This window comes from Podarcis raffonei, chromosome 9, assembly GCF_027172205.1.
Source record: "Podarcis raffonei isolate rPodRaf1 chromosome 9, rPodRaf1.pri, whole genome shotgun sequence".
NCBI lineage: Eukaryota > Metazoa > Chordata > Lepidosauria > Squamata > Lacertidae > Podarcis > Podarcis raffonei.
Genome location: NC_070610.1, coordinates 27735716 through 27761890, shown reverse-complemented (window position 1 = coordinate 27761890; position 26175 = coordinate 27735716). Strand labels below are relative to the sequence as shown.

The 26175-nt window shown below is 42.4% G+C and overlaps 1 long non-coding RNA gene across 1 annotated transcript; it reads right to left on the bottom strand.

Annotated features, from left to right (window-relative positions):
* Positions 1-11151: 11151 nt before the first annotated feature.
* On the bottom strand, positions 11152-23579 carry LOC128420971 (uncharacterized). The gene is made up of 3 exons (XR_008332188.1): positions 23493-23579; positions 22613-22703; positions 11152-11348 (listed from the first exon to the last, which is right to left on the bottom strand). It is a non-coding gene; the product is annotated as an uncharacterized LOC128420971 (long non-coding RNA).
* Between the last annotated feature and the right edge of the window lie 2596 nt (positions 23580-26175).

Here is a 26175-nt window from a genome sequence, read left to right as displayed (position 1 = left end):
ATACTACATTTTTTAAAAATTTGCCTTGAGACAGTCTTTAAACCTCTTTTGTTGACCACCATCATTATGCTTTCCATTTTTAAGTTCGGAATAGAGTAGTTGCTTTGTATAAGGATTAGGATAATGGTGGTGGGAAATTTTTAAAGTAGCTGAGTCATGAGTTTTCCATCAGGATTGTGTTGTTCTCAACTTCTCATGCTGAAGGTCAACAGATACTTCCTAGTCATTGCTATTTAGCAAAACTCCTTATAAAGTACTCTAGCTTATCCGATCATTCAAATGAACTATTGTAATGCAGTCCTTGCATACCGTGGCCAATACATAAAGGGAAATTATGGACACTCACACTCAGCCATTGACATTTGCCTTTATGGAAGTGTGTAAAGACCCATCCTAGCACTGTATTTAGAAATGAATTTTATGAGCCCTATACTGAAAACCCAAACACTGATGTGTCTTATGTTTTTAGCTGCTCTCCTAAAAATAGAAGTGAGTGAACCAAAAGCTTTGCTTGCTCTCCAAAGACAACATGAGCTCCACGTGAAGCCACCAAGACGAGTCTTGAAATCACATCAGCAGAACTGCTAGCATACTTGCTGCATTCATGAACTACTAACAGGATAATAATGAAGATGAAAAATTACTTGAACAGGGCAAAGGCTTCTTCTGGAAGCATCTGAGAGTCAAATCTGTTAAGGCTGGGGTCATGAGCCCAGTGCTCACAGGCACCAGTGTGTCTGCCAATAGTTCCTATGGCACCCACAAAAGTTCTCAGTAAATATTCCATCAAAAATCTAAACACAGGACAGACTTTACCCTTCCTGCTGATTTCCTTTTTGCACAGACTTGGCCCCTCTTACACTGAACACGTGCTCTTTAAGCATGACCACATTTCATTGGATGCCAGGACTGAGCACCCACCTTTCCTTCCATTCTTCAAAGGGGAGAGGTACAAAGACATTTTGTTTGTGAGCAAGGATGGAGACAGCCAGTATAGTTATCTTCTTCCATTGACAGGGAAGATGTCTCCACCTTTTGTTGTTCTTGTTCCTGTCTCTTTCTGCTCTTTTTAGATGTGACAACCATTTTGTGTTTTGCCACACACCACGAAGCAGCCATTTTGTGACTGACGCACACCAACACTTCCTCAAAATTCCAAATATGCCCGCTGGCCAAAATGGTTGTCAATCCTTGGAATAGAGAGTGCGAGAAGTGAGTGATAAGATGGCAAAAGCAAAGGCATTACTTTGTAACGACACAAGTTGTCAAGTTGTGTGAAGTTGTATGAAGAAAATGAATCCTGCCCCTTCGTGGAATGTAGTCAGTACTTGATACTGCTCCTTATAGCCCAGAACTTAATGCAAATCTGACGAGGGCTTAGGTTGCAATTATATGTCACCCTCACATATATTTTATTTGGCTTCACAGTGTTTTGGCACTGCCTGGAAACTGCAATTTCTCTTTTCCAGAAAATGGTCTCAAAGTACATGATGTAACTGAGATCTAAAAAAGCAAATCTGGTCCTGAGTACTGCTTGGATGAGAAAGACCACCTAGGAACCACATGCAAGACAGGTTAACAAATATACATCTGCCTTAATTTGCATCATCCCACCTGAGCTGAGCTTGGGTTCATATGCCTGGTTTTATGATCCCTCCTTTTCCTTTCCTTTCCTTTCCTTTCCCTTATATTTTCTTTTGCTAGCCCCCTAACTGCTGCATCTCCTTGACTATATAAATGACTGTATGAGTCCTTTAAAAAATATTGCCAAGCATCTAAATATATATGTGGTTTAAACTGATCCGATTTTAATCTCTCTCCAGATTTCATATTTTTAATTGTGATGGGAAACGTAGCGTTTCAGAGTTAAAACTATGTTAATTTTTGGAAAAATAAAGTGCTTTTTCCTCTAAGGGAAAGGTTTGCAGCAGACTCCGTCCAACAAATTTATAAGGTATTTTGACTCAGGCTGTTCTATAAGTATGTTTGTCCCTTTCCCCCTCCTTTCCTATAAGATTCACATATAAGATTACCTACGTTTTCCATTTAAACCTAGCTGCCAAGCCACTCTCAAGACAAATGATTGGAAAAATTAAGCCTCCATCCTACAAGAGAAATCCCATTGGTCTTTTTCTGATGGGAACTTGGCCTCTCTGAAATTGTTAAGACAAAGTATGAAAATAGCATATTTCATTTCTTGGCAACCTGTAAAATTATTACTTTCATCCGTTTGCAGAACTAAATGATGATCTTATCTCAGGCAGATGACCCGGCTGAACTCTGGCTGGCTTAGGAGATTCATTATCCACCCGCTACTTGCAGAAAATGAGTGATGGACAAGGCTTCCAATTCTGCATTGTCATCTGAAGGAGTGAGATCTAGGTGGATAAATCTTGACAAAAGATTTCATTGACCCAACAATATATTTTCTACGGCATAGCTGCAGAAATGTTTAACGCCTCAGAAGGTGTGCCGGCCAGAGGTGCAGTTTCCCGACACAATGTACAATCAAGACAGTGAATGCAATGAAAAGAATGACATATCTTTACTGCCCTCTTCAGGTCCTGTTGTCTAATGTGCCTCTGCAGAAAATCAATGATTTCCATGGAGAATGGTGAAGCAAATATTATACTTAGGAGGAAACTTTGCCGGCTTGTAGTTTATGCATGCAACAGAATCAAGTAGTACATGTTTTGTTTTGTTTTTCCTAGAGCAAGGGTAGCTAAGCTGCTGCTCTCCAGATATTGTTCGACTTCAACTCCCATCAGTGTCAGTCAGCATGCCCAATGGTCAGGGTAAATGGAAGTGATTAGCTAGAAACCCCGAACAAGGCGGGCCCAAGACATATTGTTGCCTGAGGCAGAAAACAAACTTCTCCCTCCTCCACACACACAAAGTCACATTGAAGGCAACCAGGCCAGCAGTTAAGCCTTACTTCAACACTGGCAACAAGTTCACTTAGGGGGTGTAGGACAGGCAGATTTGTCCCTGCCTGCCCCCCCCCACCCAGCAACTGCAGTGAACTGATCTGGACAGCACCAGGTTAGCCACCCCTGTCCTAGGTTATAGCACTTTGGGAAGCAGGTTAGGGAACTTGTGCTTGAATGTTCACATATTATTATTATTTTAAATCCCTGCATATAAGGAGATAGGCCCTCTCCCTAATGTTTTGGCTGCAAGGTGGGAAGATACTATGGAGTGCAAAGAAGATCCTGAAGACAAGAAGCATATCCTGAAGATAAGCTTTCCCATTCTATCCAGACATCTCAATATTTCACATTCACGCTTCAGTCCTACATACATCTGCTTATATATGAAGATTTTGTGCTGGTGAAATGCTTGCCATCTATAGCTGCATGGCCTAAATTTGACTGGAGAAGCTTTTCCCAGCTGAAAGATGCAGTGATGAGAAGCTTTCTGCAGTTGCTAAAGATGCAGCAACCATGGCAGAAATGATGTCGACCGCAGGCACTGATCAGTAACACAGGTGCCTTAAGAGGTGGTATATATATACAGTGGTACCTCGGGTTACATATGCTTCAGATTACAGACGCTTCAGGTTACAGACTCCACTAACCCAGAAATAGTACCTCGGGTTAAGAACTTTGCTTCAGGATGAGAACAGGAATTGTGCTCCGGCAGCACGGCAGCAGCGGGAGGCCCCATTAGCTAAAGTGGTACCTCAGGTTAAGAACAGTTTCAGGTTAAGAATGGACCTCCGGAACGAATTAAGTACTTAACCCAAGGTACCACCGTGTGTGTGTGTGTGTGTGTGTGTGTCTCACCAGGAACTTCAAATAAGTGAGACAATCAGAGGGGAAACAGAAGGTACCTGGGAGCAAGAAATTCAATCCAGGGTAACAGAAAAGAATGACATGCTGAGAAAAGGGTAGGAATAGAGAGAAAGGCTTAAACAATCACTGGAAAGATGGAGAAAACCCCACCTATACACAGGATCATAGTCTTTCCCCTCATATTCAAACCTTCTTATAGATGCAGATTTATCTTTTGTTCATTCACCATTCAAATTTTGAAGGATCTCTGGGCAATTGGGGGCTCTAGAACTCCCAACTTAACTACCTGTTGAAGGCAGGCTACCTGGGTAGGAAACTGCAGTGAGAGGAGGGAACAGTGAACTGCAGACACAGTTCCCAGCATCTCCATTTGAGATAATATGTATTACCTTGGCAACAGCGAAGACTTTCCCCTCCCCTTCTCTTCCCTGTTGCCTCAAACTCATCCATCCATCTTTCCCTCCCTCCCTCCGCTGGCAGAATATACCAAGTGGTTTGGGATCAAGCAGCTTCACCCCTTTGCTGATAAACTACTTGGTGCCTTCTGCCTGAATCCTTATAGCATATTTCTTGACTGGTTGGAACAGAGATGACAGTAGCCTTGAAATTGTATTATCAGCCCCATGTTAGATAGAAGGTTGACAAATATTGACTTAACAGCATCCACTTACACTAGGGACTTCCAAGCTCAAATCTCACTTTGTTAACCACTAAAACTGCAAACACTAAAATCTTTTTAAATGAAGCAGTCCAAGGTGGGGGTACCATTCCCATCTGCCACTTGTGTGTGGTGTGTTGTGGTGTGTTGTGTTTTTTGTCAGGGAGAAACCTGATACATGGGCGGCACAGAAATCTAGGGGAAAGAGGAAGAGCAGACAAACCAGCTATCAGATAACAACCATCTCAGACCCTACAACCAGCGGGTGAGGCCTTCTTGGTGGTGCCATCACCGAGGAACTGAGCCTTGACAGGGCCTTCTCAGTGGTGGTTCCTCAGCTGTGGAATGCCCTCCCTAGTGAGATGCACCTGTCTCCGTCATTCTTAAATATCAGGAGGATTTTGAAAACAGTCCTGCTTCCCCAGGCATCTGGCAACCAAATAATACAGTTCCTGGTAACCCTGAGATCAAGGGATGGAAGAACGTTTTTAACTGTAGCTGCTTTTAGGGGCTTTTTAACTGTAATTGGTTTTCGACTGCTTTAACTGTTTGATAATGTTTTCACTTTGTTTCTGTTTTCATCTTTTTGCCACCTTGGGCTCCTTTGGGGGGATAGGCAGGATCTAAACCTGACAAATAAATAAAAAATAAACAAGCTTGTGGGATTCAGGGCATTTCCACAGGGGAGTGTATTGGGGACTTGGCGATGTTCACACCTGCATGTTCTGTGCAGCATCCACATAACACTGTCCTCGTCCAAATGCCATACCATATTATTTATCTATTGCATGTTGAGGTCCCCAAGACATCCCCTCATGCTCCCAGGGGCTTGCGCGGCCCAAATCTGATTCCAGGGGTTTGGACGAAAGCATGGCAAGCCCCTGAATTCCTTTAACGGAATTCCCTTGCAGCAGCACCATTGGAGGGGCAGGCCCAGCCAATCCTTACCCCTCCTACAACCAATTATTTAACCAATGCCTAACTACAACCTTACAAGTTGTGTCGATTTGCTACGCAGTAGGCAAAAACCAAATGGCACCATCCAATCAGCCAAATGGACAAAATTCCTACCAGGCCCCTGCCCCAACGGGAGATGACTCCATGACAGGCATAGCAAGGTCAACACACCATAACAAAATAAGGGAGGGTGGGTGGGTGATCCGTTGCACGCAGCAAAAGTGAAAGCTCTCATGCTGCGTGCAATGCTTTAAAAACCTCTGTTCCCTCCCCCTAAATGGCAACATCAATTTTACCCCAGCAATACCAACAACCAATCCCTGCTAGAGGCCATCTATCCTAACCCGCCCGGCAACAGAGGGGTGGCTTGGCTGGCCCCAACCGCAACACATGATCTCTTTTAATGAGGACATGCTTTATTTGCCATTTCTGTGGGAAATCCAATAAATCAAACAAATGTGGAAACGGTAATTCAGGATTAAATGGGAAAGGGGCAAGGGATGGTGCTTTGAAGGGGGGAAGCTTGCATGCAGGAGTGACACCAAGTTAACAATGAACCTGCCATGAGGAAGCACCCTCGGGGAGAGAGAAACGCAAAGGAGCTTTCAGCAGAAGAGGTCCATGAGCTTGCCAACATCCTCTTCCTGCTTAAAAGGGGTGCTAGGAGGCTGGAGCCAAAGATGGGGAAACTCAAAGGGCACAAGGTGAGCCTGTGGTCCAACGCAGGGTGAAGAAAACAATCTTAAAGGTGAAACACGCCAAGAAATGTGCGCAAACATGGCAGCATGTGTGCACTGAACTCGGGCAGACTGAGGACGTAGGAAAAGTATCGTGAGAAGCTGCCTTCTATCTGTAGCTGTCAGACTGGATGGGTTCCAGTTTCAAAAACCTGCTGGGCAATTCAGGTTTACAGCAAAATCCCATTTCCCCTTGTTTCATATTCTAATCCTTTAGCAGGTTTTAAGTCTGCACTCCAGCTCCTACCCATGGAAATATAAATTAACATTTCAGAAGCATGTTAATATCAGTCAGTTCACAAAAATCTGGTAATCTATTGTGTCCCCATCTTCCACTCATATTCTATTTCTATTCAAAAAGCCCAGCTGAGTATATTTTGCAAGATTTATTCCTCCGTATAAAAATCTTGACTCCAGCCTCATAGAACTAAACTACGTCCCTTGACATCAAACTTAAATGTTAATGTATATTTTATTATAATATATTGGAATGAGATTTTAATTTCGCTGCAGCATTGCCATCTAGCCACTCCTTGCTATTTTTTCCCTTTCTTCCTGTCTCCATCGTTCTCCTTTAATACAGAAATAGACATAATAAACACAATACTCTGCATTTTATATCCCGCTTTTTGAGTGTTCCCAAACCACTTCACTTATACTCACACAGCAGCAATCAAAAGGAGGCCTTTTTCAGGGAGAAAGATTTGGAGTGCACCTAACCCTTTCTCTATCACTGCTTTTCCATTGCAACTACCTCGCCACCACCTGCTTTCCAGTGGTCCACACATTTGTGTCTGGAACACAGAGCCAGTGTGCTATAGCGGTTAGAGTGCCAGACTATGACCTGGCAGACCAGGGTTCAAATCCCCACTCGGCACACTGAGTGACCTTGGGCCAATCACCAGCTCTCTTTTTACCTCTCCACCAAACCCGCCTCACCAGGTTGTTGCGAGGATAATATGAAGAGGGACAAATCCATGCACTCAAAAGATGGGTTTTAATTGTAATAATAAAATAAATTAAATAAATAAATAAATAATCAATGAGAAACATGTCTGGAATCTCACTGTGGGAAATGCGACTGGGATTGAAACAGAGAACACAAAGTATGATCAGGGCACCCCCCCAATCTCAATTACCACCGTTATATGTATGCAATTGTGCATTTTGTATGTTATTTTCACTAATTTATGCATTTTAATGTAAAGTTTACCTCAGTATGTGAATTTTTACACATACCGGCTGGAGAACTGCATTGCAAAATTCAGAGAAGTGCAAATTTCAAAAGGATGGCTACCTTTTGGTTCATGTATTGTTTTGGAAAGTACATCAATCGGTAGAGCATGAGGCTCTTATTCTCAAGGTTGTGGGTTTGAGCCCCACATTGGGCAAAAAGATTCCTGCATTGCAGGGGGTTGGACTAGGTGACTTTCATGGTTCCTTCGAACTCGAAAATTCTATGATTCTATGAATAAGAGAGGTTCACCTTTAAATGTGAACTGAATCAAATTTCTCCCCATCCTTAGTTCCTCACTGTGTGTTTGGTGCTAGCCTGCCTCCAGATTGTCACTACTTTGCAGGTGGGAGTCAAGCTCGTGCCAGAAATTTAGACGAACACAATTAAAGTGAATTATAGCACTCTGTCACCCTAGCGAAACAATCTACATTTTTAAAAAAGAAACTGACCTATTGCTGTAAGGAAAGTGAAATGGTGAGCACTGAAAACTGTGGGATGAGTGAATGATTAATGGGGAATCATCCCACAAGCACATCAGGATGATGTGTATTTTGTGTTTTGCATATTGTAATTTTATGTTGTGAACCGCCCTGAGACCTACGGGTATAGGGCGGTATACAAATTTAATTAATAATAATAATAATTTTTTATTATATATCAATTCCACAAATAAATCAGAACAAATCCTCAGGAAAGACCATGCATAGTCTAACCTCCACATAAGCCTTGTAGAAGCAAATGAGGATAAATGAGGACGCTATCACCACTACTCTCCATGCTGCTCTGTCCCATCTGGAGCAGCCGGGGAGTTATGTGAGGCTGCTGTTTGTGGACTTTAGCTCAGCTTTTAACACTATCCTCCCCCATAGACTGGTGTCCAAGCTAGAGGCGATTGGACTCTCCAACTCCACCTGTCTCTGGGTTTTGGATTTTTTGTCAGAACGTTCTCAGAGGGTTAGAGTAGGGTCACATATGTCCACAGCCCTTAGCCTTAACACCGGCTCACCACAGGGTTGTGTGTTGAGTCCCCTGCTCTATGCTCTCTATACGTATGACTGTACAGCCACCTATTCCAGCAACAAAATCATCAAGTTTGCTGATGACACTACGGTGGTAGGGCTCATTTCAGGAGGGGATGAGTCCGCCTATCGGGACGAGGTGGAGCGGCTCTGTGTTTGGTGTGGAGAGAACAATCTGGCTCTTAATACGGCTAAGACCAAGGAATTAGTGGTGGATTACAGGGAAAAAAAGGCGGACATTCAGCCCTTGCATATCAATGGGGAACGGGTGGAGAGGGTGGCGGAATTCAGGTTTTTGGGAGTAACTATCGATCAGGGCATGACTTGGAGCGCAAATACCACTGCTCTGGTGAAGAAGGCCCAGCAGAGAATTTATTTCCTCAGACTTTTAAAGAAGAACAATCTGAGTGAGAGACTGCTGGTGTCCTTCTACCGAGGCTCCATAGAGAGCATTCTTACATACTGTATTTGTGCTTGGTTCTCCAGTTGTACAGCTAGGGAGAGGAAGGTGCTCCAGAAGGTCATAACCACAGCACAAAGGATTATTGGTCAACCTCTCCCATCTTTGGAAGAATTGTACGGTTCCCGTTGTCTTAGGAAAGCAAACAACATCCTGCAGGATTCATCTCACCCGGGATACAGTCTGTTTGCACTACTGCCTTCTGGCAGGAGATATAGAAACATCAAGTCAAGGACAAATAGACTGAAAAACAGTTTTTACCCGAGAGCTGTGGCCCTTTTGAATGCTGTAACTCGATAGTGTGACCTGGGAGATTGATGGGTGTGGGTGTGGCTGGAATGTGGTTTGTTGGTTGTTGTTGTTGTTTTGCTTTTGTTGTTTTTAAGGGATGGCATCCAATTTCGTTGCACTTGTGCAATGTTGCACGTGTGTAATGACAATAAAGAATCTATCTATCTAAATGCTCAAAAGAACATAATCTAGTCCAGCAAAGGTAATGTCAGGTGTGGACCCAAGAGCTAAACGCAGCAACAGAAACCACCAGCACAGCACCCTAGGGCACGTGCAAAGCCACTCCAGGGGGGAATTTATGCATAGAAGCTTGCTTCTGGAGAGGGGTTTCCTTTGATGGATTATAGCACTAAAATACAATCCTGCACTCAGTCCAATCAAATCCAGTCAAATCAATAGCCTTAAGCACATGTACCCAACAGACACAAATTACATTCGAGGTCAATGTGCAGGGCCAATTCACAGAAGTTTTGCTCCCCAGAGCCCCGTAAGTGACAGAACAGCCTGCTTTTATCACTCCCCTATAGCCCCATATGTGATAAAACATTATAGCCCCAAAAGCGACAGAACTGTCTACTTTTATGAATATTTTATAGCTACAGATAGAACACATCTTTCGCGCTTTTCTGAGTCCTTTAAAAAAAAAATATACCATCAAGCAGAAACAAATGCCAACAGTGCTTTGTTTCATTCAGACAGGCAATAACAAGAGTGTTTGATTTCTTTCCAAATTCCCCCTAATGAATTGACTAAAATGTGTAAAAGCAGGCTCTGTTCTTCCTGTTCCTCTTGAGCTGTCCCAGTTTCCTGATTTCAATGGGTCCCCTAATTACCCAGCTTTGAACATTGTTTATTGTTTTTACCCTTTCTTCTTGCCCCCCAATTTGAATGATTAGTTAAACAGACTCCCAGACGGGCATGGCTTTTTGACCCAAGGAGGCTTGCCTTGGTTTGGCTGATTTATATACAAGCTCATAGAAAAAGAGGAGGAAAGACTCATGCAAGCCATACTGAAAGAAAAGGATGGTGGACTGAGCCTAACAGTTCTTACAGAATCAATTCCTGTAACAACTTCTCTAGCGATACAAGATGGGGCTAAAAAGTCAATGTTTAGAAAGGAGTTCCTTCTCCTCTGGAAATAGGAATAGATTATACCCACTGAAAGGGATCAATCTGCGCTAAAGAAGAACTACTTCTCAGAAAGGGTACCTGTAGTCCTAAAGGCTGTTCAACTACGTATCCCATTATCCCCAATGAGGAACTTTTCAAGAAGGTCTGAAGTCAACAGCATGCCTCTGTTGTTCATGCTCAGCATCCAATCGTCAGAAGGGTATTTCTTCTACCCATTTAGCTGCTTTGGTTAAATCCACCTGCCTTCCCTAGTACATGCTAAGCCAAGTCTCAATATCTTCCAAAGAAGCCATGCTGCTCATTCAATGACCAGAGGACTGTCGCTTGGTTCAAGAGAGAAGAAGGCATTCTCCGTTGTAGAACCTGCCCTTTGGAATGTGCTTCCCTGGGTAGTTCAAGAGGCAGAGACAATATCCAGTTTTTAACACCTCTTAAAGACCTGGAGACTTTTCTGGACTCTTGATTCCTCATTCTTCTTGTTGTTGTTTTGGTCCCTGCTCTGTTTTATCTACACAGCATATATTTTATGTTATTTAGTTGTTCTTTCCGGAAAATCACACTGGGTTTGTTTTCCTTAGGCGTAGTTGTGTTGCCTTGTTCTCATTGGAGTGCCTTTACACAACATCCAAGGGTGCCTTTCAGAAAAGGACTTTCTAAATAATACAGATGATCAGCTAATGGAAGGATTTGATAGCTGTCTTATGACATGACCTTTATCTCCACTCTTGATCTATCACTCAGGAAGCAAAAGGTCATTGCAGGATACAGCCGTAATAAATTCTCATTCTCTCTCTCCCTCCACCACCAGCAATCCCATGATAGTTAAACTCTTAGGCAGATAGAGATTGACATAAATGGGGTCATTGCTGGGCTTTACCATTTTTATTCATTTCTTTTCTCATCACAAGTAAAAAGTGCCAAATGTCAACGCATACATCCTCTTCATCCATCCAACATCCTTCCCTTTCCATTTGTGTAATCGAACTGGCACGTATAAAAGGCCGTCCAAAAGAATGTACCCATAAGGTTTGCCATTTCTCATTTGTTTTCCTTACTTACAAGTCCTATGCGGTGGACAAGAGGAGAAATTGAAAGGGTGAGTAGACAGTGTGAGTGACAACAGCCATAAAGGAGAGGTATGCTGGCTGTGGGCACTGCTATCAATTGAATGGTCTCCTTTCCTATAGAATAGGCACCTGGTGCTTTCAAAGCCAAAAGGCTGGTCAGTATATAAGAAACTAGTCATTGTCTTTATGGAGCAGGTCAAGGGCCCATCTAGTCCAACTTTCCATTTCCAAGAGCAACCAGCCGGGTGCCTCTAGAGTAGCCAACATGGTGCCCTCCAGAGGTTTTGGACTACAATCCCCATCATTCCTGACCATTGGCCATGTTGTCTGGGGCTGACAGGAGTTGCAGAGCATTTGCAGAGCATCACATTTGCGATCCCTACCCCACAGCCAGGAAATGAAGGTGATGTTCACCCCCAATTTTGTGTTCCACACTGAACCAAACACGAATGGGCCCAAGGTAAGCCACTCCTCTATGCTAGTCCCTGTGTTTGCAAGACAAGGGTGATGAAAAGCATGGCCGGCCTTACAATGTAATTGTAAGCATCACTGGTATGATCTTTACTTCTTTTGGGGTGGTACCTGGTTATAAGAAAGTGCATTTTTATTTCGTAGGAATTACCCAGTTCCATTGAAGCAGAATGCTCAAACCAGCTGCTTGTTTGCAGTGCAATCCTACACATATGTACCTCCAAAGTAAAAACCTCTATATTTGTTTGTTGGTTTCACCCTCTAATGGTGAACTCAGCTGATGAGTATTAACAGGGTGGTAGCCAAAACAGGCCACTGAGAAACAAGGAGGGGGTATCAGCACAATGAGGAAATCTTGTTTTGCAGAAGTAGCAAAAACCTTTAGACTCCCCCTCCCAGCCCAATGAGGACTGAGCTTGCTCAGTGGCCACAAAATGCTTAGTTGGGTGTGGTGTGGAATGGAGTGTTCTCAAAAAGAGCACAGCTGGCTGCTACATTGAACAAGAACATCCACACTGCAATAGTCCTTATTTGTTGCTGCTGTTGATAATGATATTGTTATTACTGTTAAGCACCCAGAGAATATGGGTGTTTTACGAATGATAATGGGAAAAATAACCCAGAGTTGCAAAACTGCATTATAAGGAATAAACATAGGAAAGAAAACTTTGGATATTAGAAAGTGTCACATATAGAGCTTCAGGCAGGCCTCAGTGCAGAAAGTGAATCGATTCAAGCCTAGACTTGTCTTAACTTAGGTGTGCACATTGGAAACTACATACAAATGTTGGAGACGGCTGATTTGGACACTTGTCCTTTTTGCAATCCTACGGTCTAAACCAGAGGCTGTTCAACAGACCAGAAAAAAATGCAAGCTTCAGGACTAAGAAGCCATATCAACTGTGATGCTTTTGACAACTGCGACAAGTGAGAAACCTATGCTAATGAAATATTCAACAGGAACAGGGATGTCCCATTAGCTAAGCCATCACAGAATGACAGCAAACGTGTATTCAAGTGAAGGGACCTCTAGTCTTGAATGGGCAGACATTATTGAACAAGTATACTTCAGGGGGTATTCACATTTTTATATCTTGACAATATTCCAACTGAGTTTTATTAGCCCTGTTCACTTAATTATGTCTTGTCTAAATTATTGCTTAAATTTTTTATCGCACCAGACTGTTCAAAGAACTCGTTCATGTGGGACTAAGGGCATAATGCTTTACAACTTCTTGGAGACATGAGAGGAGAGAGATAGGGTTCCTTATGGACCTTAGTGGGGATTCCAGTGGGTATAAGTGCAAGCAAGTGTTGTCGATTCTGCATTCGCCTTTTCAGTGCAGGGCAGGTGCAGTATTGCATGGCATTCCTACAGGTGCCAAGAGCAGATAAACTATAATGACAAGCAAGGGCTTCCCTTTAGGAGAGTGGCATTAACGGGCACAACTGCTCAGGCCCCTCTAGAGAAAAGGAGCCTTTTTGTGATGGAGCTGTGCTTTTATTGCACCTTTATCAATCTGATGAGGATGTAGACTACCTATTCTGAATCAAGAAGCAGTATCAGATAAATGAAAGAAAGAAAGATGATAGATAGATAAATAGATAGATAGATGATAGATGATAGATAGATGATAGATAGATAGATGATAGATAGATAGATAGATAGATAGATAGATAGATAGATAGATAGATAGATAGATAGATGATAGATAGATAGATGATAGATAGATGATAGATAGATAGATAGATAGATAGATAGATAGATAGATAGAGATAGATAGATATAGATAGATAGATAGATAGATAGATAGATAGATAGATGATAGATAGATAGATGATAGATAGATGATAGACAGATAGATAGATAGATAGATAGATAGATAGATAGATAGATGATAGATAGATAGATAGATAGATAGATAGATAGATAGATAGATAGATGATAGGCTTATAATTGTATGGAAATGGTATGAAAGTTAATTCTGTGTACAGTCATACCTTAGAAGTTGAACGGAATCTGTTCCAGAAGTCTGTTCAACTTCCAAAACGTTTGGAAACCAAAGCACGGCTTCCAATTGGCTGCCGGAAGCTCCTGCAGCCAATTGGAAGCCGCAGAAGCCCAGTTTGACTTCCCAAAATAGTCCGCAAATGGGAAGAGTCACTTCTGGGTTTGCGGCATTTAGGAGCCAAAACGTTCGGGAACTAAGCCATTCCAAAACCAAGGTACAACTGTATTTCTTAAGAGTTTCATTCAGTGGGTAGGACTTCAGAGGACATCAGCACTGTCTTAGTGCTTGCAAGCCTTGCACTGGATATCAGGTTGCTGCTCCCACCATGTCTTACCCTTTTGATCTGTTGCCAGAGCTAAAGGACAGAAAGCCAGGGGGGAGGGATGCCAACAAAGCCTGTTATTTCACCTCCTGTTAGTCCACAATCTGTCTTAATGCACATGTGCAACTGAGGCATCTCTTTAGAGCGGCAGCTACACTATGGATGTGGTGTGCATGCATGTGCTGCCAATGCTGTGCTTTATGAATGCTTATGCACAGCACTGCCACTCGAGGGTATTCCCATTCAGGTGTGCAATCCAACTGGAGCCATTTGGCAAGGTGCATTCAGCCAAACTGGACGTGTGTGCTGTCTACTGCTGTGCCGATACATCAAACAGCCAACAGCAGAGCCCTAGTCTCTACATTTCTATGAAGTTGTCACCTGCCATGTCAACCGCTTCATGCATTCACAAATGTCACCATATGTTGCCTATTTAATGAGCATTCATTCCAACTTGCTTGGGGGAGGTTAGATAATGGTGCATCAAAACAAATGCTGTCCCAAACTTTCAAAGGCACTTTCCGCATTTCAAGAAGTCCAATCTTTTGGGGAAGTGGGATTGTTGCACAAGACCTCCATCTCAACTTTAATTGCTCAACCTCAACCTGATGGGATGGGATGCGAAAAAGCGACCGACTGGAAGTGCCAGCGCTCTTCCACTCTGCAGTGAGATATATTTCTTTTTCAATTGCACTAATTGCTTCTGAACTTGCATCCATAGATAAAAATTAGCATGTACGTTTTATGTAAATCCGTCCCCTTTTTTGGAGACACCTTTCTTGCTTTTTGGCAATGTGTTAATAGCTTTATTAGAACAATTTGGTTTGCGGAATGAGCTCTCGCCTCATGATACAGCCGGCAAGATAATATCCAGATGAAAGTTTGAGGCAGTATGATGCACACAACTCTAGGAAAGTGTGCATTAATTCTGCTAATAACACCACTCACTGCTAGCTTGCTCTTGTTTAATTAAGATCTGGACAGGAATGCTGGTATGGTTCTCCAAGTGATTTCCAGGTAGCTTACCTAGAGTTTAATTACTGGAAGTGCTTCAGCCTTAAGATAGTGTCTTTGCTCCAGATAGGTTGCCCAAATGCTCAAAACAAGGTCAAGATTTTTGAGGGCCTGCCAAGCAGCAGACCATCAATGGGTCTCCTCTGGACTTGACCATTTGAGTTGCTGCACCCCTCCCCATTTTACAATTAGCATTTTATTTTTTTAGCTGAGAGGCACATACCATCTAAGGAGAGAGACTAGGAGGAAGCAGGGTTAACCTGGAAGCCTCTCTGTCTCCTGAGTTACACTCCTGGCAAATCCCCTCCTGCTTCTGAAGGCATAAAACCATAACCCAACTATTCAAGCCTCTGGCCCTGGCTGCACAAATTCTACCTCTTAACAGGTTTGCTTTCTAGAACAGAGAGAAGTTTGTCTCTAGCTGCATGTGTTTTATTATACTTCATTAGAAAAGAGTCGGAGAGACGAACAAAAAGGCAAAGGAAGCGTTCACTCAAAAGTTAACCTGGGGTGGACAGAAGTCTCAGCCTTCTCCAATTCTTCCTTTTCCATTTTATGCCACATCTTGAATTGCAACAGAGCACCTACACTACAATCCCTTTTCCCCTCCTTTGCTATGTTGCTTAATTATTTCTGGAACTTGTTCCCCCCTTCCAACATGAGACAGTAAACGAGCTTATGCAAAGCGACTTTCCCTCTGAATGTGCAATTACTGTGCTTTTTAAAAAGAAAGTTAAAATTCTGCATGTTGTAAGAAACCACCATTCTTTCCCTCTTTGTAGCTGGATCAATTAAAAATGCACAAACCGGGCAACAGGAACTCTCTAATTAGGCGACCAATCGGATTAGCACTAGTGCAACGAGGAAGCATTTAATTAGGTGGAAACCAGGAAGAAGAGTCTTTAAAATGGAAGCAAAAATGGCAATAAGGATCCTTTCCATCTGCAGAGTTTCCATTATGGCTCCATTCTATTTATTTATATCAGATTTTCTGTGGGAGGGGGACACATAGGGCAATCCCTGGGGAAAATATAGGTTGATTGCACAAGGATGGTGATGTCATCTGGACCTCCATCAAATGTGAATGGACAAGGCGTAGCCATTCCTCAAAAACCTCTCATCTGGAAGAGCCCCTAGAACAAAACCAGCAACCACCCTCTGTATAGCAAACAGGGGGAGGCAGGGGATTCGATGGCTGACATAACTTGCATCATTAAAGCTGAAGTGCCTGAAGCGATCACTTTTGAATATCTGAAAAATGATAGGTGGAAATGTTAGAATTTAATATTCCCAGTCAACCATGGAGCTATGGTTATTATCTGACAAGGGGATGCTTTCAAGGGGAACTCAAAGACTGCTCTATAAAGAAAACCAACTTATCAGATCTAAAATTAAACTTTTGTCTGGGAGCATAAAGACAGTTGCAAAAAAAGGGAACTGTTGCAAAGAGATTTAACGGCTTGACACCCTATGAATACCTATGCATTTTAAAAGATTGCGCCCCCCCCCCAAATGCTGGCAAAACATCAGCATAGCCTACTCAAACACCATTCTCTTTGATTTTGATCAGATTGTGGATAGAATGGCTTTTTTATAATAATAATAAAAAAATGGCCAGCTGGGGCACCATTTAGGGCAGACCGGGGTCAGAAGACACACATCTGCTGGTACGTTTCTGATCAGATGTAATAATGCCTCAGGAGAAAGCATGGTCATTCCCAGGGCCAGTGGTGGAGCTTCATGCTCTAGCACCAGGGAGCGGAGAGCAGGCGGGGGCAGGGCACACCACCTACAGGTGGGCGGGGGGCAGCCGCGATGGCACCCCACCAGGATCACGCTGTCGGGGGCGGTGCACTCCCCCTGCACTCCTCTTCCTCCGCCAGTGCCCTGGGCAGCTCTCTTCCTTCACCTTGCAACCATCATTCAGGAGTCTTGCAAAGGTTTCTTTACTTCCTCTCCCACTTCATCCCTCCCAAACAAAACACATTCTCTACAAGGACTTGCTTGGGGCGAATAAGGTGTGGAGAGGAGAGCAATCCTAAGAGAGGTCTATATAATTATGCATAGTGCGGACAAAGAGGACTGGCAGATATTTTCTCTCTCACTTCCTCATAGTACTTAGAGCTTACGATCAGCGAGTGAACTTGGTGGGCAGCAGATTCAGGACATATGAAGAGAAGAATTTCTTCACCTAATGTACACATTCATTTATGGAATCCACCACCACAAAGTATAGTAGTGTCCATTAATTTACATAGCTTTAAAAGGGTACTAGACAAATTTGTGGAAGCTTGATCCATCAATAGCTACTAGCAATTTTGCTTCATGAAAACCCCAGATTCAGAGAAAGAAAGCCACATAATATCAGTTGTTGAGCAGAAGCACCAGAGAAGTCCCATTGCCTTCAACCTCCCCTAGTGGGCTTTCTGAATGCATTTGGCCACTGAGGGAAACAGAAAGCTGGTACTGATGGGCGTTTAATTGATACAAAAAGAAATATAGGAAACTACTTTATACAGTGAGACCCAAGGCCAGCCCAAGACATTTTGGCACCTGAGGTGACCCACAAAAATACTACTACCACCCTCCCTACAAGAGAAGAAGGGGTGAGTGAAGATCTACAACAAGAATAAGGGGGAATAAAGATTTGCATCAGGATGTGCTGCCCCCATGGATTCTGCTGCTTGAGGTGATCATTTCACCTTGCCTCGTGGATGGGCTGGCCCTGGTCAGGTCATTGGTCCATCTAGCTTAGTGCCATCTATGTGGCTTTCCAGGCAGGAGTCTTTTTTAGCTCTTCCTGGAGACGCTGAAGATTGAACCTAGGATATTCTGCATTCAAAGCATGTGCTGAACCACTGAGTTACGTTCTTAAATTCCTCTTCCACTGTGTACCATGGTCAGTGTTGCACCTGCTGTTAGATTGAATGATGACCATGGCCAGAATTTAACTAGGATTTGAAACTAGTTTCTGACTCTGAATGTTTTAACTGAACTGGGTTAAAAAAGCCAGAAAGGCCTGTAAGTATAAAAGAAGAAATCCTCAAAATGGTTAATTTTCTTCCAAGTTAAGTCTACTGACAGCTAAAGCATAATCATCCTTTCTCCAGTGATCTTATCTGGATAGTCTCATCTCATTTCAAGCACCTTTGCTGAGTGACCTTACACAACAAATGAGCAATAGGGGTGAGTAGGTTAACTTTGCTGTAGAAAAGGTTCAGCACCTGCCAATAATAGCTACGTTGGCCAGGCTGAAAAGTCACCTCTTTCTGCCTAATCTGCAATATGCAATGCATCCAGAGCCAGCCTCAGGAGTACAGTTCAACTTCCTGACAATGCCTGCTCTACTTTTCATTTTTACATTATCATAAAACTCAGAAAATAATAATAAAAAGAAAGTGCTCAAGTTAAAGACCCCTGATGTTTACAGGTAGTTAAACTGAGCCGCTCTTCCAGGCTTTTGATCACCTGGCAGCTACTTCAAACGAATATAAGTAATAGCTAAACGCTGACAGTCAAAGGTGTCATAGCACAAGCCGAAAAAGCTTATCAATGAAAGGATTGTTATAATATATTTTCCAGCCTGTGACACTATACCTGTGGGAGTCGAAATTTCCACTTATCTGGCATAAAATTATCTTTCCCATTGTAAATAAGTGCCACTTTTTACCCAGTTCAAACATGCTTGTGAGGGAAGCTTTTTGTAGAAGACTCGAATGAATTAAACAATAAGAGTTCTAGATCATGAATATTCATCTTAGTAATCCCACCTGGCACTCGAGAGAGTAGCAAAGCAGTCACTGATCAGTGATCACACAGATGAAATTGTTGTTTTTAAAAGAAAAACCATTGGCTGATTCCAACACATAAATAATCACTTCCCTACATTTGATCACTGGTAGCTGAATGTGTGAACTGATTCCTTTGAAAAGTGTGGTGCCTGAAGGAATGTGAAATGATAAGGAAGTTGCTGTCTGTGATGCTAAATCCCCAATAGCTTTCCCCCACTTGCTTGTTGTCATTTGACGCTGCAGGGATCAAGCGAGTTCACCATTAAGGGTAAGAGGTACACTGCAAACTCAAGATGGAGTAACTGTCATGAGTTCCTCTCATATAACCCACTTGAATGACCTGAAGGTCTGATGTTTACTACGATACCAGAGGCCCAAGCAGGGCTGGGTCTGGTCGCCACCAGAGTGGGAGCCTACTTTCGAGTGAACATGTATATATTTTATGTTACGACTAAAACAAATAACCCTGCAATCTGTAGTTGAGAGATCACTAAAGGTCTCAGGGAATCCTTAGCATGTGCTCCCAAGCATCCCTGTTAAGACAAGCCCATCAGATGTTTAGAAAGTTGAGGTAAATTTTAATCTGTTTTTGCATTTTAACATTTGTATGTTTTATTTTAGGTTTGTATTTTTTTCTGGGTTTTACTGTTTTATCTTTTGTAAACTGCTTTGACGTTGTTGTTGTTTTACAATCAAGCAGAGTATAACTGTTATGAAATAAATAAATAATCGAAAACAATAAAAATGTCCAAGGTACCTTGGAAGAGTAGCCTATTATTATCCCTTTTCAGTCCTTCAAATGTGATGCTACGGAGAACCATTACCTTTAAAAATGCAAAACTGCCATTTGATGTTAGAAAACAAATTTTATGGGGAATTATCATCTCACCTATCTGGTGGGAAGAATGACCTTTTCCCCTGTATAGCAAAAGCATAGATGCGACCAAAGTTTCTTGACATAACATTTTTCAGTAAATATTATTAGAACTCAGGGTGTGCTTTCAGACATGGGGAATATTGCATTAGTTTTCCTGATTATAAAGCTAGCACTTCTGCCCTGTTTTCTGATGTTCCTTTCACACTGCAGTACCTGTAATGTAATAGAACGGTGGCCTTTTGACTGATAAACTGGCATGTCATGCTAAATTTCATTCACACCAGTGGGTATGGTGTGACACAACAACAAATATCCAACACTGCTACACCCCCACTCTTTCTGCACATGCATTCTTCTGTTCTCCCAAGATTCCATCATTTTAAAAGGCAGGAAATAACTATGCGCTTGTATTTCACCCCAAATCTTGTCCCTTTACTCCCATGATTTTCCGGGTTAAGGGGACTGCAAATGTATTTTTCTGGAATAAAAAAAATGTGGAAACGAGTATTAAACATGCACTATATTTCATTAGTTTTCTGGAAGTAGTTCTTGCATCATGTGAAAGCTCAAATTTAATGTGGAAATTAACAGTTAGGGAAACAATGGGATATGGCCTCAGCCCAGTATACCTGAAGGAACGTCTCCACCCCCATCACTCAGCCCAGACACTGAGGTCCTCCTCTGAGGGTCTTCTGCTGGTTCCCTCACTGCGAGAAATGAAGTTACAGGAAACCAGGCAGAGGGCCTCCTCGGTAGTAGTGCCCTCCCTGTGGAACGCTCTCCCTTCAGATGTCAAGGAGATAAAGAACTAGAAAACTTTTAGAAGACATCTGAAGGGAGCCCTGTATCAGGAAATTTTTAATGTTTGATGTTTTATTATGTTTTTATATATGCTGTAAGCTGCCCAGAGTGGCCGGGGAAACCCAGTCAGATGGCTGGGGTATTATTATTATTATTATTATTATTATTATTATTATTATTATTAAGCTGCTGTGTGAATGCAGCAACGGTAATGGTCAGTTACTGCCATTTACAACATCTCATTGCCTCATCATCTCATGTTCATGTTTACCAGCAAAAACCATGCACAGTATTGGAAGTGATTGAATGCTGTCTCTCATACCTTGAAGGCCCCACAGTCTTCAAGAAGTGGGTAGAGCCTAGGAAGCATAGTAGAGCCCAAGAAAGATAAAGTTGAGTTCCAGGCCTTTGGGGGGCAAGATGTCTGCTTGGAGCTATCCAAAGTCTTGCAAATCCTATATGACCTACCTGTCCAAGCCACCTTCAGATGTCCATCGTGCCCACAGGCATCCACTTCAGTAATGTACTGAGCCCTGGGGTTGCTGCGATTTGTCCACATGGAATAGCAAGATCAGCTGAGGTGCCACAATCCAAATTCGTGACTGTAGCACCTCCAGCATCCCAAGTTATTTGGTACCTCTTTTGTGAGTTACTTCCCTTTCCTTACTTCCATTGTAGCATCACAGCTGCAGTATGAATGCATGTTTGCATTCCAATACATTTGAGTTATTGGAATCAAGACCATACTGTAGAATTGGCCAACACAACTTGTAACACACACACACATCCCAAGACCTACAATGAAGAAGGTGACCACACTCAGGCAGGCAGCAGTATCAAGAGGTTTATAGAGCCTCTGGTGTATCATCATACATGGCTGGTGGGCTGCATTTGGGTCACACATTGTGGAGGTTTGGACCAGAAACAGGCACTTACAAATGAATGATGTCCAGGCTAAGCACATAGTACAAACCAGCCAGCGTGGCCTTTGCAACATCACTCAACAGTTTTTGGAAGATTATATCTAAGTACTTCTTTGCTTGTATATTGCAACCCAAATCGCTCAAATGCTATTGGATTACCCTAAATCATTTTACTATGGCACTTGATTTAAATACTGCGGTATAGGGTCCAGTCGCTTAAGTGCACACAGGAATGTTTGAATTGGAACACGTTCAGAAGGCACCTGCAGGAGATATTTTTAAAGCAAGTGTTGTAAATCTCTCTGGATGTGACAGACTTTATAAAAATTAAATAATGTCACGCCTTATAAGCTTTTCATTCACTTCGAGCAAACACATGCAGGGCACCGAGGCCGATACTTAACTTTTTCCATCTGTTGATCCAATGCCACACAAAAGCTTGAATGCCACATTGCTAATTTTCCAGCATGTGGTAACTATTTCGCTGTGTGCTTTGCTCTCTCTCTCTCTTTTAATGAGTTACTGAGTTACAGAGAGCGGCAACTACTAGCAAGCATCAGGTGTACGCTGGTCCAATAGGCTTAGCATGGGGTCACGTTTGCTGGCAGTAAATCATCTCAGGATTCCTATGGCAGCACCATTTCAGTTTTACACCGGAAAAAGTAAGCCCTAATTTTCAAAACTGCATGCACTTATGTGACTCTATAAATAGAAAATGTCAATGCCGGGTTTGACTAATGTGTCTCCATCAAATGGATGTCATTCTGAATGCACCTGTGGAAATATAGCACGGGATAGGAAGGTTGGCACACGATCCTGTTAGAAAGTACCAGAAAATATGAAGTCAATAAAACATAAGCCAATTTACATGGCTACTCAAGTATAGTGGGGGTTGTGTGTAAGTTTTGAAGCATGCAGGAACTCCTTGAAATTGCACAACACTCAGAGCCATGTCTCTTGTTGCTGTTAAAAGTCATGGGTGAATTCTCTAGAGTTACACCTGTCACTTGGAATGCAGCAAGTCTACCGTTGAGAACCAGTTCAACTCACTGTGATAGAAGGTGAAGCCCGGAGCTGGATTTAGGATCAGGAAACTGCCCGAATTGCAGGGTGAGGGGCTATGCAACTATCCACTCAGCCTCTGGGGAGGGAGAGAATGGTGTAAACAGTTCATCATCACTTTTAAAGCTGATAACACTGACCTGCATGACCAGCATTGCATCAACGTGTTTGTGTATGTGTTGCAATTCATGGGAAGATATACAATGTAAGCTACCATTCCACAAATTATGTGTGTGGACTGTGATCAGTTCCATGTGTGCTAATTTATCATCTTGTACAGCGGGGATAAACCATGCATGCAAAACCCTGTATCCAAGCCATAAAATGCAATTTTAAAAGAAGGCGTTCAAAGGATGAACAAGTAGAGGAAAGTGTGCTACCAGATTGTTTCCAGATCTGCTTGTATGTCTGTTAGGGATGGAAGAGAATTTCAATTCAGTACTCATCTGAAGGCTAATCTATCAAATTCACACTTTCCAAACCAAAATACAGCTATCCCTCAAAACTTGCACTTATCTGAATTTTTCGATGCAACCATCCAACCAATATTTACAAAAATATTTGGGAACAGTGTGCACAAAAAACAAGGTATTAAAAAACAATCATACAGAAATGCATTATTTTAGGAGCGATAGCTTGCAGAAATGTGTGCATTAGTCAAAAGTACATAGTAAATGTGTTCATTAGGAGAAATTCACACTAAAATGTTGATGAATTTTCACATGGATTTTTTTATCCTGGATGCATTATAAGGCATCACAATTAGTAACCATCGAGAGCTTTCCCCTCCATGAATTTGTCTAATCCCCTTCTGTGTTTGTCAGTTCTACACTTTGCCAGCAGTAGTTATGTGAGATAATAAGTTTACCTCTCCCGAAACAATGCCCTTTCCTGGCAGATGGGCAACATGAACATGAGAAGGAATGGCATCACTTCCTTGCAGATACACTGCAATTCCAATAGCAATGCTGCTCTAGTTGCCATGGCAATAGTTCCTAGTATACTCTGAAAATCCTACAGAAAATGTGTAGCAGTCAATGGTATCTTCAACAATATTTTCCCCCATTCCTTCTATTCAGTGATAATTTTGGGCACTTTTTGGTTTGGTTTATGTCAGGTATTTGAATTCAAGTCATATTTTATCTTTCTTTTTAAGAGAAAGCTCCTGCAAACATATTATACCAGTGCTTTGGCTTCCAGTAGCTTCCAGTTATTATTAGAAAACCAGCTGACTTCTAATTAGCTCATCCTCTGTTGCCACACCCAAGTTGGATGCAGTTCCTTGTTGGTTCTAAAACCACAAGGACTTCAGTCCTAATCCCACTTACCTGGACTAAGCCCCACTGAATTTAATAGGACTTATTTCTGAATAGAGATTGTGAGGTCTGCTCTGTAAAGTCTGGTGGAAGCAGCAGTATCCCAGCTTTCCCCCAAAGAATTCAGGATAGCATGCATGTGAGCCATTACTGTTTATCGTCACTACAAAAATGGGCAACCTGTTGGACCAAGCATGGGCAACCTATAGACCTCAGCCTGATTTCACATGGATGGCAAGGAGGGAAAAATTGGAAGTGAAGGAGAGGGAGAGGGAGTGGTAAAATTAAAAGAGAGAACAGTGGCACCACCAACCTTTAGCCTTGTCCCTGCCCACCACCATCATGGAGTCCCTAATAGATTACTCACAAGAAAATGCAGTCCTCATCAGAAAAAGGATGGTCACCTCTGAAGCAGAGTAGGTCATATAGCATGGGGGAGTGGTGAGAGGGTGGTATAAGATAAAGAGTGTGAGATGGGCTTCAATGACCTTCATGACCGTCTAAATCTGAAGTTTTAAGGATGATGGAAACAGGCAACGAAGAGGACAAAGCAAGAGTAGTTTGGGGTTTACTGGATGGATTCCGTAGGGATGACTTCTAGTCAAAGGTAGATAGACAGCTATACAGCAACAGGCAACACTGGCCTGTGAGAGCTCCAGTTGGAGAACAGCCTTTACCAAAGGTGTGATGGGCTTGGAAGACATTTGAACTCAGGACGCAAGGGAGAAACGTGCTAAGAGGAAGGCACACTTGGCAAATCCACACCATGATCAGCTCCCACCAGGAAACCAATGTCCCCACTGTGAAAGGACTGGGGATCCAGAAATGGCCTCCACAGCCACTTACGAACTCATTGTTAAAACTGTGTTTATGGAAGACAATCTTACTCAGCTACGAGTGATGGAAGAAGAAGAAGAAGAAGAAGAAGAAGAAGAAGAAGAAGAAGAAGAAGAAGAAGAAGAAGAAGATACAGCAACAGGCACCTCATTTGATAGTGCTGAATTTGTTTGAATTTGCAAAGTTCTAACCTGCCTTAGAAGCTATACATGCTCAGAAGCTCTTGTCTATTTCATGGCCCCGAAAACAGATTCCAGGAACAAAGGCTGACAAGCTTGGGCTCCAGAGATGGTCTCATGCTAGCACTGATTCGGTGTTTGATAAATGTAGCAATGGAATTCTTCATTTCCATATCTCACAGTGCATAAGTGAGCAGAGCATTGCTATTGTTAGTCTTAGTTTCTACCAGAGCAAAAGGTTTGACTTTCATACAGCTCAGCGAGCTCTGCTATGTACGCTGCAGTCTTCGGTTCTGAAAGGATAAGACACAAGAGGCAGCAGCAGACCTATTCAATCAAGAATGACAAGCTAGGTAAATTATGTAGGAGTACGTGAAACCATGAAAACAAGGAATGAGTGATGTTTCGTGTTTGGGCGAGGCGCAGAGGAAGAAAAGGAGGGGGGAGAAAGGATCATTACAGATAAAATAACTCTGAATATGCTTCTAGCGATGCTTTTGCACAATAAAACCTAAGTAAACATAAACTAATAAGCTTGTACCTACGCCCCAAGAATAATGCATTTCCCAGGTCTCCAAACATCCACACCAGACCAATTAAGCTGGACACAAAGGGAGAGAGTCCACGCCAGACCAAAATTAAAACTCAGAATATCCTTTGGCCCCTAGGCTGTTCTGAAATCACTAAATCACTCTTGCTCTCATGGATTGGGCTGGCCTCTGCATTTTGCTCAAGGAAGAGAATAATAAAGAGTGCGCAGTATGTAAGCTGTATTCTCTCACACCCTGCCTTCTCTGTATATTGTAAATCCATTTCTCTTGCACTGTGGCCTCTGCTTTTCATCCTTGAAGAAAAACCTCAAAATATTTAGTCCCTTATAAAGCATCACAGGGGCCTTCTTCATCTTTCAGTCCCTTTCTAGCTTTGAACTACAGCGTATCTTAGACAACACGCAAAAATGACTCGCTGTGACTAATTATATTTTGGCAAGAGTCGAATCAAGCCCGGAAGATGCATCTAAACTCTCCCTCCGTATAAAAAAAGCAAATGCTAAGCATGAAAAAAAAAAGCCCAAATTATGTATTATAGCTATAATCACTGCTACAATCAGCCGGGCTGGTTAATTTTTTGTGCTCAGTAATGCCGTAGTGCATTGGGAGGACCTTATTAGCAACCCTCATTAACAGCCAAATCTAAAAGAGTGGCATGTGAGGAGCAC